The sequence below is a fragment of the Martes martes genome, assembly GCF_963455335.1.
Source record: "Martes martes genome assembly, chromosome: 4".
NCBI lineage: Eukaryota > Metazoa > Chordata > Mammalia > Carnivora > Mustelidae > Martes > Martes martes.
In genome coordinates, this window is record NC_137891.1 from 52,894,132 (window position 1) to 52,907,444 (window position 13,313).

Consider the following 13,313-nt stretch of genomic DNA (forward strand, 5'->3'; position numbering starts at 1 on the left):
TAAGTACATTTGTAACAATGATCCTGTAAGGAAAAGTATTTTTGAGTTCAGGAGTTTTCATTGACCCAGTTGCATTCACGTCGCCTGGATTCCTGGGCCAGGCAGGCAGTGCTAGGCATGCTTATCCACCAGTTGACCAAGATGAGAGAGTCCTGTCTTCAAGGAGCTGCTCTTCCAGCCCCAGGTGTGGCTCCCTGGAGTGAATTTAGGGATGGAGGCGCAAGAGCAGACTGAGTCGTGAGAAGAGGCATTCATGTTGCCGGGGAGAAGATTGGGCCTGAGAAGCAGACGTAGGAGTGAAGGAGGTTTAAAGGCTCTTGAGATGGCAGGCAAGGTTGCTGTGAGGAGATCTGACTGCCCCTGATTCTCTGATCCCCTTTCTCTTTCCTATTCTTTCAGCAGCTGCAGACTTTATCTCTGAGGTGGGGGATAATGGAGAGTGGGTGAGGAACTCACGAGGAGCAAAAGTGGGGATGTTTCTCTCTCTTGCCTCCTCCACCTCTTTCTTCTCCTCCTCACTCTTTTTTTTTTTTTTTCAAGATTTTATTTATTTATTTGACAGACAGAGACCACAAGTAGGCAGAGAGGCAGAGAGAGAAGGGGAAGCAGGCTCCCCCTGAGCAGAGAGCCCGATGCGGGGCTCGATCCCAGGACCCTGAGATCATGACCTGAGCCGAAGGCAGAGGCTTAACCCACTGAGCCACCCAGGCGCCCCTCCTCCTCACTCTTGATCCTACCTTGTCGCATAGATCTGACTTTGCAGAGCGGAAGCTGGTGAGGGGAGTTCTAGAAGTACTGGAAGAAAACGAAGCAACTTCTTTCCTTCATCTTTTCCAGTCTCCTTTATCACTTTACTGTGGTTTTTTAGGTCCTGTGGGGATAAGAGATCCCAATCAGGAAAGCATATAAATGCCTTCTTTGTCCTTTTTACCTTCCCACTTCCTCCCAGCCTCCTTCCCAGCAGAGTGCCCCCCTCCAGCGCGCGCGCGCGCGCGCGCACACACACACACACACACACACACTCAGGTCCATGCTGAGGTCTGTATGTATGTGTGGATGGTGATGATGATGGCTCCAATAGAAAGGTTGAGAAGCTGCAGCTGGATGTTGTGAGCAATGAAAACTCCAAGTTGAGGAAGAAGAAGATCCAACTATTGGCCTAAAATGATTCATAGTCCAGAGGACTCATTCTAAAATTTTAATACACATAATAATGAAGCAGTAGATTCTAACTGATGAGATCAGAAAGATGGCAAAAGCCTTGAAGAAATGAATTCTAACTGGGGATGGGAAAGGGGAGAAGAGAATGGTGCTGGCAGAAGCAGCTGCTTGAAAGTGTTTTTCAGGGCAAGAGTCACAAGGTCGGGTGGGTACATTAAATGAGTTAAGGGAGCAGATCTCAAAGCCCTCCCAGGACCCCGCCAGTGATTTGGTAAAGAGGTGGGTAAAGCTACATCCCTTTTTGTTAACTCCAAGAACAACAGCAGTGACCTGCAGCGATCAGAAGCAGCTAGCACCTGGTTGCAGTATCTGCCAGACGCTAGGGAGTGGTGAGGACTGTGGCAAAAGGGGGGAGTATTCTTTATCTAAAAGGCAACAGTTAAATAGTTTCATTCATTTGCTGCTATCCAGGAATTTGGGAATGTGGGTCTAATGCTGGTAGATTTTACATTCCACTGACTGTAAGCTAGGCCCTGTTCTTAGTGCTCAATAGACTGATTTAACACAACCTCAAAGATGCAATGAATGTTTCTTAAAACCTGATACTTCAACTAGTTTGTGATAGGCTTCTTGCATTTCAGCAAGCAGTATCTTCTCTTGGTACTTTTTCTTCTTCATCTTTTCTGGTCTTTTCTGGGGGTACTTTGTATCCTCAAATGATGGAATGTTGTTCTCTTATGAAGGATGTTGCCTTGAGACAGAGGGCAGTGCTTCTGAGGTAAGCCTGGCTGTCTTTAATAAGGTGGTCTCTCTGAAGGTTTATTTAGGAAGTGGTACCTACAACATAGGTCAGTCTGTTCTTGTCTCCAGCTGATCTAAATGTTTTGCTTTCAGTAAAATTTTCACATTTTTTCCCTAAACCTTTAGTCTAAACTTCCAGTTATTGATTCAATTTATCTTTTGTGTTTTTAAAACATGCCTTCTTCAGCTTTTCTTTTATGTTCAGTAAATCATTTTCTGATTTCTAAATGTGCAGAGAAAACTCCGAGTTGTTGAAAAAATATAGCCAATCTTTTCATAGATAGAGAAATTAATATTTTTTCCAGAAATTAGAATTTTCACCATATGTTGGAGGGTGCCATTTGGTCTTCACATATGAGTCAAAACAGGTATCTGCTGTATACAGATCTGATTAAAGTGTGCCTCAGTCCTTTTCAACCTTTTGGGAAATAGTTGCACAATAGTGATGGAATTTGAATATCGAATACTCTTTACTAACTACTTTTTGTGGCTGAGGTCGAAGGGGAAACCCATGATAAAATTCCCCTAATTTAGTTAGAAATTAATGGCTCCTAATCTGATGTAGGAAATGCATAATATGGCTGACCGGGAAGGTGTGGAGGGAACTGGCTTAAAAGTGACAAACCCGTGGATCAACGGCAACTCAAAGAGCTGATTGAAAATTTTCCAATTGTTCTTTTTTTTTGAAATGCATATCCCTTTGGGTTTGAATTCTCTTCATTTAGTTGAACTTCAAGGCAGAGCCATGGAGCAGCCAAGCCTTGGGAGCATTTAGTGAAGTAGGGAGTCAAGGGCAAAGATGATAGGCAGCCTGGGCTGCATCCCTAGACCTGAAATGTGCAGAAACGTGGGATCCGGATTTCGACCAAGAAGCATGCTCTCCAGTTTCACACACCATTACGGTGTGGTCTCTCACTGCGGGCAGCGTGCCGTGAGCCAACACGCTACTAGGAGATGGTTTTCTAGAGCTCGATTTCCAGCATCTTATGAGTGTATTCAAAATGTTGAAAGAGGGCGCCTGGGTGGCTCAGTCTGTTAAGCATCTGTCTTTGGCTCAGGTCATGATCACAGGGTCCTGGGATCCCCCCACATTGGGTTCTCTGCTCAGTGGCGAGTCTGCTCCTCTCTCTGCCTGCCACCCCATCCCTACTGGGCTCACGCTCTCTCTCTCACTCTCTCAAATAAATAAATAAGATCTTAAAAATGTTGAAAGAATCAGGGACTCCATGTCAAACAGAAACGTGTGTTCTCAGGAAGCTGTAGATGGTCACATATTCGTAGATGCACAGAAGAGTAATTTTAGGAGGAATACGCCTAAAGGAGCAAGAGGTGGTAGAATGTTGGGCTGGGGAGGTACCAAGCCCAGTTCAGGATCTGTCACTCAGCCTTTCTGGATATCTTACTTCCCCATCTGTGAAATGAAGAATGTTGAACTGTATGTATGGTTCTCTCGTCTGTGCCTCTCAGACTTTAATGTGCTTACATGTTCCCCGGGCATCCTGTGAAACTGCAGCTTCTCATTTAGTAGGTCTGGGGTGGGGCCCGAGCTTTGGCTTTCTCATGAGCTTCCGGCGGGGATGCTGCTGCTGCTGGGCCACAGACCACATGTTGTTTCGCTAGCTCTGCACTGTCCCCGAGCCCATTAGCTCTACGAGTCTATGGGCGTGATCATCTGACATTTCAGAGCGACAGGAGGGTTTCCGGAAGCATGCCTGCCATGGTATTAACTGTTCTCAGTCTTCATAATCATCTTCATCAAAAACCCTTTAAGTGCCTAATTATGCATAACAATTTCACATGCTTTACAAAAAGAACTAAACAGGTTTGGCCCTTGCCTTATCAGACTTGACAACCTAAGACAGATGGAGAACTATGCAGAGACAGTAATAAATATTGAGTGATAAATATTCATCCAGCTATACGATGTATTAAAATAAAAAGGTTATGTATTCAGCATGGGCCTTAGGATATTTATTTTCTTACAGCTTTTTGTTCCTTTTAAAATCTGGGAAACTAGAAAGGGGTTCTGTGATTTTTACTTGAAGAGGTTTCTGTTTTACCAATGGGGATTTGGGAATGGGAAGGTCAGTTTCTGAAGCTTCCTTTGTTGTTATTGTTTATTTTGGCTGTACTAACTTCAGAAGAAATATTTAGGGGTTCCTGGTGGCTCAGGTCATGATCCCGGGGTCTAGGATCAAGCCCGGCAAGGTGTTCCCTGCTCAGTGGTGAGACTGCTTCTCCCTCCCTCTGCTGCTCCCCCTGCTTGTGCTCTCTCTCTCTCTCTCTCACTCTCTCTCTCTCTCCTCCTCTCTGTCAAATAAATAAATAAAAACGTTAAAGAATATATTTTATTGGCCTCACTTGCCTAATTCTGATTACCTCGTGCAGGTGTCCTGGCCTGATTTTGTATTGCTCAGTGTACTGTGTGGACACAGTTTCATTAACCTCAGCTCTTCCCATCCCAAGGCCTTGGGGCCATCAGGTCATCCTCATGCTATCCTCGGGAAGCAGGGCAGTCAGGGCCAGACATTGGTACCTCTGAATTATGGGCAGTTAAGGGATTCAGGGAAGGAAGCAAGTGTGTCCCAAGTCTCTTGGTAATTAATTCATACAGGAAGGTTTGGATTCGGGTCTCTTTTTTCCTGTATGCTTGTTAAACAGATCTGAGGTCCCTGCTGCCTTGGTTAAGGACAGGGTCAGATGAGAGGCCATTACTAGCATTTTCTCTTGCTAGCGGAACAGATTCTGTTCCTCGAGGCCAGGCTACCCACCCACCAGAGATTGCATTCAGGTACCCATAGTGATGAGCAGGTTTGTTAAAACCATGTCAAAATTAATCAGAATGATGTTAGATTGGCTCAGTTTGTTCATTTCTTCTAGCTTAGAAACAGCTGAAAGAATTATCACAGATCTAGAAAAGGTCCCATCTATCAAAGAGGGTCTGTATCAAATATTTATGGATAATGAGATTAAAGAGCATTGGTTTATACCTTCTTGACTCATGTGGGCACATATAATATTTAGCGGTGACTGTGCATATGCTTTGGGACACAGTGACGCAAAGAAAACTATATGGCCACACTCTGGGGTGACAGCTATAAGTGAATCCAATCTGAAATGGTATGTTTCAGTGAGGCTCCACTTTCGATCAAACTTGGGTTTGACGCTTGGCTCAGCCACTCACCGACTGTGTTACTTATCCTTTCCAAGGCTCAGTTTTCCCCTCTGTGGAACCAGAATAACAGTAGTACAGAGCCCATGGAATTCTCCTGAGCGTTACGTGAGATGAGGTTGTACGGGACGTGTAGCACAGCATCTGCAAGTAGTAGGACTCATTAGCGGTCATTTTTAGTTACCAAAATAAAACTACTGCAAGTGACAGCATCTGGGATCATTTGGGACTGAAAGAGAAGAGTGAGAGATTCTAAATTTGGAATTTTTATATTATTTCACCTGTGAGTGTTTGTACGGGAGTTTGTATCTGGGTTAATGAAAATGTCACACTCTGTTTATCAGGAATAAAGCTGTTATTGAAGCAGAGCCTACATTAATTAGGCTCAACCTCATCTTTCATCCTGTAGTGTCATGTACAGCTGTTGTTTTCTTTGTTTTATGAAATTATAAAGAGTGAAGGCAGTCTGCTCATATTTAAAGGAGACACAAAATCCTGAGTAATTACAATTGCAGGAAGCTAGAGCTTTGAAAAGCCATATTATACATTTTGCCAATACCGTATATTTTGCATCAGTGCCTAGTAATGGATCTGCGTAGACATGTGGAATTATTCAGGCTGGGTGGAGGGCACTAACGATCAGTTTGCTACCTCGAAGGCCAGTGAGAGCGGAGGGGGCTAGCTGGAACCGGGTCTCAGGCAGCAAGGGGATGTCATTTGCTTACAGCAAGGGCGGGAATGTGAATGAGGCGCTTGGAGGGGCTGCATTCTTTGGTGAATGGAATCTAAAGCCTGCCAGCAATATTGTAAGGCTGCAGGGCAGGACGGAGCAAGGGCACGAGGCAGCTGGATAGAAACCCAGGAAGCCAAAATGAGCCGTTTAAAGTGGAGGAGGGGGAGCAGAACCCCAGGGAAGTCCCTAACCTCAGAAACTGATTCAGTAGCTCCTTTTTATCTGGTGCCGGTGGCTTCTGGTCAGACTCAGACGTAAGCCAGTTCTCCCTCAAATTTAGTGTGCACATGAGTCACCTGGTAAAATGTAGATTCGGATTCAGTAGATCTGAAAGTCTGCATTTCACCCAGGTCCCCAGGTGCTGATGCTGCTACTGGTCCGGGGACCACCCTTTGAACAGTGAGGGTTTAGCCCACTCTCCCTCCAAGCATCCTGTTCTCCGATCACCACCTCTTTGTGTTCAACTGTACCCCACACCTTACTTTCAGGCATTTTGGGGCTCTGCCTGGACCTATAATCCATTGATCCTGCTAATTTCCAGTGTCACTCCCGCGGGTTCTCCTTTCGCAGTTACCCCGTTTAGATGCCATTCTCTCTCTCCATTCCCTCCAAACATTCCTTTGCTATACCCTCAGGTTCTTTGCTTCTTTCTCTCTTTCCTCATTTTACTCACCTGCTTACTTCTCTACCCACCCACCTCTGCATCTGTGCTGCTGCTGTGGCCAGAGGGACATGCACCCCTGTACTAATAGGTCTTGTTTTTACCTCAGTGGACCCCTAAGACTGCTGGTTTCCTTGTCCATTCATTCACACTTTCCCTCTCCCAGAGGACTTAGCCCTACTTTCTGCTCTTCTGTAAAACATTCACCGTTTTCGTTCCCCTCTTTACTTTCAGCTGGTGAAATTGCTTCTGACATTCATCTGTTGGGTTCACCCCCATGTCTGCATGTGGGCCCATGTCTGGGGTCTCCCCTGCAGGAGCTATGGGAGCACTGGGCATTCTCTGAGTCTCCCAGTGGTGCCACCATGATGGTCACGTTGAAGGGCATGCATGACTGTACCCATGCCCCAGACTAGCTTCAGTTAGTTGTTCAGTAATTCTCATAACTGTTTTGCCAGATGGCTGGTTTGTCTCCCACCCCCTACCAGGATACTCCATGAGGGCTGGGAATTTTGTCTGTCTTGGTCAGTATGGAAACACCACCAGGAATAGTGTCCACCACATGGAAACTATCCTTAAATAAAGCATTTGAACAGATATTAGATGTATTAGAGTGGAAGATGTGATTATATTTGAAGAGAATCTGAAAAGGCCAATACTAACAAAAACAACATATCAACATAGATATTTTATTTTTTTTTTTTTTTTTTTTTTTTTTTTTTTTAAAGATTTTATTTATTTATTTGTCAGAGAGAGTGAGCACAGGCAGACAGAGAGGCAGGCAGAGGCAGAGGGAGAAGCAGGCTCCCCGCTGAGCAAGGAGCCCGATGTGGGACTCGATCCCAGGACACTGGGATCATGACCTGAGCCGAAGGCAGCCGCCCAACCAACTGAGCCACCCAGGCGTCCCTCAACATAGATATTTTAAAAGCCACTGTCATCCTTTCTGAACAGACAGGGGTATGGAAGACCCTTGTTTGGGGACCCCTTTGGACCTGACTGTGCTGAATGTCCTAGAGGTTGTTGAGCCTGCCAGGCTCTTCCAGGATCAGGAGGGAAAATGACCAACATCCAGTTCTGTCCAAGAATTCCTGTCCTCTCTCAGTAAACACTCTCAAGGAGGTCGATAGTCACATGAGCCTTTAACCAACCCTCCTGTTCTGGGCTACAGAGCATGCTGTCTTCACTTGGGACCTGACAGAGAGCTGTAATGAAAGCATTTGACAATTCCACAGGCTAACTATGCCTACTTCGTCATGCGTTTAGGAAAGAGGATTTTTTGGCCATGCATATGACGCTGTTTGGGCCTATGCTTATGAAAACAGCCACGTATGTGGCTTTAAGTTGGTAGAGGAAATGTCCTATGAAGCCACAAATGAAGGCACTCTCCATGGGACTGTGTAGTGCTGCCCATTCTCAAGGATGAGAAATGTAGGCAATTGCTCCATTGCAAGTGAAGGAAAGGCCTATCAGTGTGGAAAGTTCTAGAAATATTTATTTTAATTTCGTTCTGAAGAGTTTTGCTTTTAATAACATTGCCAGCATAGATCCTTGCCTCCCAAGCTTTTGAGCAAGCTTTGGTTTAGGAAGCCAAAACAGAGTGTGTTTTGTATTAGGGCCGAGAATACAGAGGGTGCTCAATATATGTGCTTTCCTCCCTGTCTTTTCCCTCACCCGTGCCCTTCCTGCTGGTCCTCATCCAATTGGTTGTCTTTCTGCAAAGTATGGAAGTTAAGATAAAAATATTACTATGCTTTAATAAGTCATCATTCGTTGAGACCAGTGATTCTCAGCTAGGAAGTGATTTTGCCATTCAGGGGACAGTTGCCAAAGTCCAGAGACCTTTTTGGTCATCACAGCTGAGGGGTGGAGGAACACCAACCCTTCAGAACAAAGAATTTCCCAGTCCCACATTCCAGTGCTCTGTACTTTGCACTGCTCTTTGTAGTTTACTTCTCTCTGGACTCTTTAAATAAGAGACAGGTGGGGCGCCTGGGTGGCTCAGTGGGTTAAAAGCTCTGCCTTCGGCTCAGGTCATGATCCCAGGGTCCTGGGATTGAGCCCCACATCGGGCTCTCTGCTTATCAGGGAGCCTGCTTCTTCCTCTCTCTATCTCTCTCCGCCTACATGTGATCTCTGTCTGTCAAATAAATAAATCTTTAAAAAAAAAAAAAAAGAGACGGGCAAGATTGGGGGCGCCTGGGTGGCTCAGTTGTTAAGCGTCTGCCTTCAGCTCAGGTCATGATCCCAAGGTCCTGGGATCCAGCCCCACATCGGGCTCCCTGCTCAGGGGAACCTGCTTCTCCCTCTCCCAGTCCCCCCGCTTGTGTTCCCTCTCTTGCCGTGTCTCTATCAAATAAAATCTTTAAAAAGAGAGAGAGAGAGAGAGAGAGATTGAAAGAGAAAGAGACAGGCAAGATTGAGAAGGATGTGACAGGCTGTGGGTCTAGGTTGGTGGACCACCCCTGCCAGGTACCAGCATCCACCTACTCTGAATAAGCACATTAAAGATGGTTTCCAGCTGAAAAACAAGTGCTTTACTAGATACTCATTTCTAGAGGAGTTGTTTGACCTCTTAAAAAGGCAATAAACCGACAGTATGACAGAGGCAGGGAGAACTGTGGGTGGGAGCTAAGGGAGATGAGGCGGAGGCTCCGCTTGGGTGCTGGGCATGGCCGCAGGTGCCGTGATGGGGAGCTTGTCACACTGTGCCAAGTGGCTTGGGTTTCATCCCAAGAGCTTTGGAGAGTCCTATGCGTGGAGCCCTCACTCTCTTTTCTATGGTCTCTTCACAACCTGGACATATGTCTGTTATTACCTGTGTCTCTGTATTGTGTATATTGGTAACTTGGTCTCTGGAACTGGGCCTTCTCTTTGCTTTGAGATAGCACAGAGGTTTATCAGTAAGGCTTGTTAGACAGAGGTAGCTGAGTCTTAAAATAGTTCTCCACTTCTAAACAGGTGGTACTCCCAACACTTGCTTTTAACGCAGTCGATTAGAGCTTGAAATGCACCTTCCTGGCTCTATAAATGATAAGTTTTCAGGAAACCTACCAAAACCCATGATATGGCTGAACTGTAACACTTAGTGGTTCAGAATGGGGAATTTCCCAGCAAAAGGCAAAGAGGAAAGAATTTCCGTTGCCTTTCTTTGTTGAAAGTTGGTAAATGTGATCTTTACCCTTTTCCTGCCTGTCCGATATGTAACTCTCCCTTGCCATTTACTGCCCTTTTTCTCTTGGAGCTTATATTCAGGCTCTTAGACTATGTGGGTGGAGGCCCCGTGAGGTGCAGTAGGGTTTGGGGAGCTCTTGGTGGTCCCTGGAGAGTCTGATATGGCAGCTCACGGAACAAACACGACCTTGCTTATTGTCAATTTTACTATTTTTTGTTCTTTCTAGCATTCACTTGCATTTTATTTTTTTCCTAAGAAATGGCTTTCTTTTCTCTTTTACACTAACAAAAAGGAAAAAAAACTTGCATCGGTTTACATCAGTGGATACTGTTTCTGAGAATATTCAGTCTAGTTATTGGACCATTCTTTTATGACCCCTTCCTTTTACTTCCACTTAACGTATTTTAAGTTGCCTTCCTAGATCCATAGCCAACAAAAACAAAATTTCCGATTTGAGATTATTTTCCTCAAAATAGCATCACCCTTCCTCTTAGAGGAAATGATCTTTATAAGTAATATGGTTTTTATTTTAAGGTAAGAAATGATGCTAACAAAAATATAGCACATTTGAAGATGAAAACAAAATAATATGCCTAAATATATTGCAGTAATTATCACACTGTTCTGTACCACTTTATTCCAGCTATCTTTGTCTTCAAAAGGCCATCATCATCTGGGACATGCAGCCCTTTTTTGTTTTAACCCATGGTATCTTGCAGAACTCAGAAAGTCTCTGTGTGAGATGTGCGATACTAACCCACAGTCACTGTCAGTGTCTGTGGAGAGAAAGGCAGAATGCAGCAATGTGTCTAAAACCTCCTGGGCGTAATTATTCATCGTTGGGAGCACATGTGATGTCATTTACACTTTTCCGCATTTATAAATTTCAGATAAATATATTGGTCTGTGAATATTTTAAGTGAAAGGTTTAACCTTTGTTTTTCAACATTCTTTTTTTATAGTATTAAAGTACTAAAGGTTAATTAAAGAGTTGTCGGTTGCTTTTCTTATTGTTCAAAACCTTAATAAGTAAATGAAAAGGTGATCATTTTACCCTTAGCTATTGTAATGTTCCTTCAGTTCAGAGTTTTGAAATTTTTCTTCTTGTGTTTCCTTTCCAGAAAACACGAGGCCGTTCTCTTATTTCAGCAGTTGGGTGTAACTTCAGAGCCAGGAAAAAGTGATTTCAAGGTATTCACGTATCTAATATATTCTGTGTTCTCGCTTATTCAAGCTTGCTTTTAGCTTAACTTTGTACGGAAATCGATAGATTATTGGGGGACTCTGCACCGTAGAACTTAGACACAGCTTTGAAGCTGAAAAATCTCAAGAGTATTAGCCTGTGCAGTTCCAAATTCAGCACCAGGGGTTTTTGCCGTAGAGATTGTGAGACATCAATGATTATGCTTCCTATAGTGTGGCACTTCCTATTGGTGGCGGGCACAACCCTGGCTCTGCCTTCTAATGCCAGTGAGAGACTGGGCAAAATGCCTACCCTCTCGGTCTCTCTACTCAACTTCGAGATAAGGATAATCACTGTTACCGTCTTTAGTGTTTGTTGGAGAGATTAATAGGATGCTGTGGTGTTCCCCACTGTCACTGCCACCACAGTCAAAATTGTGAGGCTGTGTTCACTGTTCTCAGTGGTGTAAGAATCTCATATATGCTAATGATAAAGTTGTATCAAATTTCCTTAATGACTTTGGGTCATTTTCAAATAGAACCGAATCCAGAAAAAAATCATCCAACCTAAGTGAAGGACAAGTTAACACAAAGATATTTTAGATTTAATTATAGCAGTTAGCTTACTACTTGATTGTCCATTTTTATAATGAATCCTGGGCTGCAAAGTGCTATGTTCACCCATTTAAAAGATTTACAAACCTCAAACACTGTGACCTGACTGACCCCTATCCATTATACATCATTATGCAATTCCTCTACGGGGCTAGAAAGAAAGGCGTACATCTGGCTTGAATGTTCCTGATCTCTTTACAGAATGAATCCAGTAAAATAGGCCACTGTCTTTTAATTAAATCTTTCTTTTAAGTTGCTGAGAATTTCTTTCTCTTTCAGAGTAACCCTTTCCTCTTACAAGAACAGGGAGTGTTTTCGGGGTCATTTTGATTACCCTCTGAGGTCTTTCTAAATATGACTACAGATTCTGGAAAACAGCTTGCCTTTTGTTAGTTAACTTAGCCTAAAGAATCAGTGCATTAAGAGCTTTGATTATCCACACTCCAAAAATGCTTCACTCTGATCTCCCAACATTTGACAAAAATCTCAATTTGGGGATTAAATATTTTCTCTAATGCACTTCCATTTCCTCTAGCTGCTTGCCTTACTCATTTTATTTGTTGGCCTGAAATGAAACATTTTCCAGTTAGGGGCATTAAGATTTAACTCAGAAATCTATATATTCTAGAATAGGTCTCAGATGTTTCTGTAGTGGAATCACAGTCTTGAGTTTTTGGAAAGCATTGTATTGTGTGCTCCTTTTTTGTTCATGGCCTATTGCTTAAATTTAACCGAGGATTTTTTTTTTCCCCTGCCAAATTTCCAGTGTGCTCTCTGCCAAATTCCTGACCCCAATGTTTTGGTTATCTTCACTTGTGTATCCCAGGCAGCTCTCAAAATTAATATTGGATTCAGTGAAACATTTTCCCCTTGCCCACCTGCTCGCCTTCTGCTTCTAACGGATTCCTTCTCCTGGAATCAATATTTCAATTAAAGGCATCACTGTCGACCCTGTGACTTAAGCCAGAAATCTCCAACCGCACATTGCTTCACCCTCTGCATCCAGTGCACACCAGATTCTGGATTTAAGATCATATATGAAAATTCCAAGAACAGTGACTGGGGCTTGATGAGACCAAATATTAACTGCCAGCTGCTACAAATGTTCGCTGTAAATATCTTCCCAGTCTCTCCTCTGTCTCCTACCATCACTACATTAGCTCTGGCCCTCATGTCTGGCTTCAGTCTGTTGCTAGAACTAACGTAACTCTCTTCCAAAACTCTACCGATTTTAGGTCCCTTGCTCCCCGATTTAGAACGTGGTTTCCTGCTCAGTGACTTCTGTGCACCCTTTAACCTTGAGAACAGATCCAGACACGTTGGTGTGGACTCCACGACTGGCTCTGTGCACCCCTCCCGCGCACTGCTTGCCTCTCCCCACTTCAGCATCTCTGCTTCATTTAGACTGAATTTCTCAGGATATTCCAACACACAGCGGGCTTTCAGGCACACGTGCCTTTGTGCATGCTGTTCTCACTTCTGAGAATGCCCTTGCCCCTTTTTTCCTTGATAAATTCCAGCGCACCCTTCCAGATCCACCTCAGTTTCCATGTCCTGCGAGAAGCCCTCCTGATCCCCCGATATAACTGGGCTTCCACAATTCTTAAGTTGTGTCTCTGATCGTGCTGTATTTAATTATCCACTTATATGTCTGACCCTCCTATAGATACTTTTGGAATTTTAATTGTGTGTTATTTCCATCTTAGAAGTAGATTCAGCCAATATCCTCACCAGCTTTGGTGATGACAGTAGTTACTTTTCACTGTGCTTAAATTTGAGGTTCAAAATTTAGATTACCCCAACCTATTTCCAG

General features: G+C 43.9%; 1 protein-coding gene across 1 annotated transcript in view; it reads left to right on the top strand.

Moving 5' to 3' along the window:
- The window catches only part of PAG1 (phosphoprotein membrane anchor with glycosphingolipid microdomains 1), a 130,136-nt gene that overhangs the window by 33,927 nt on the left and 82,896 nt on the right, over nucleotides 1–13,313 (top strand). The window contains exon 2 of the mRNA XM_080802289.1: nucleotides 10,825–10,894. The gene's annotated coding sequence lies outside the window, so the exon portion shown is untranslated. The remainder of the gene's footprint in view (nucleotides 1–10,824; nucleotides 10,895–13,313) is intronic.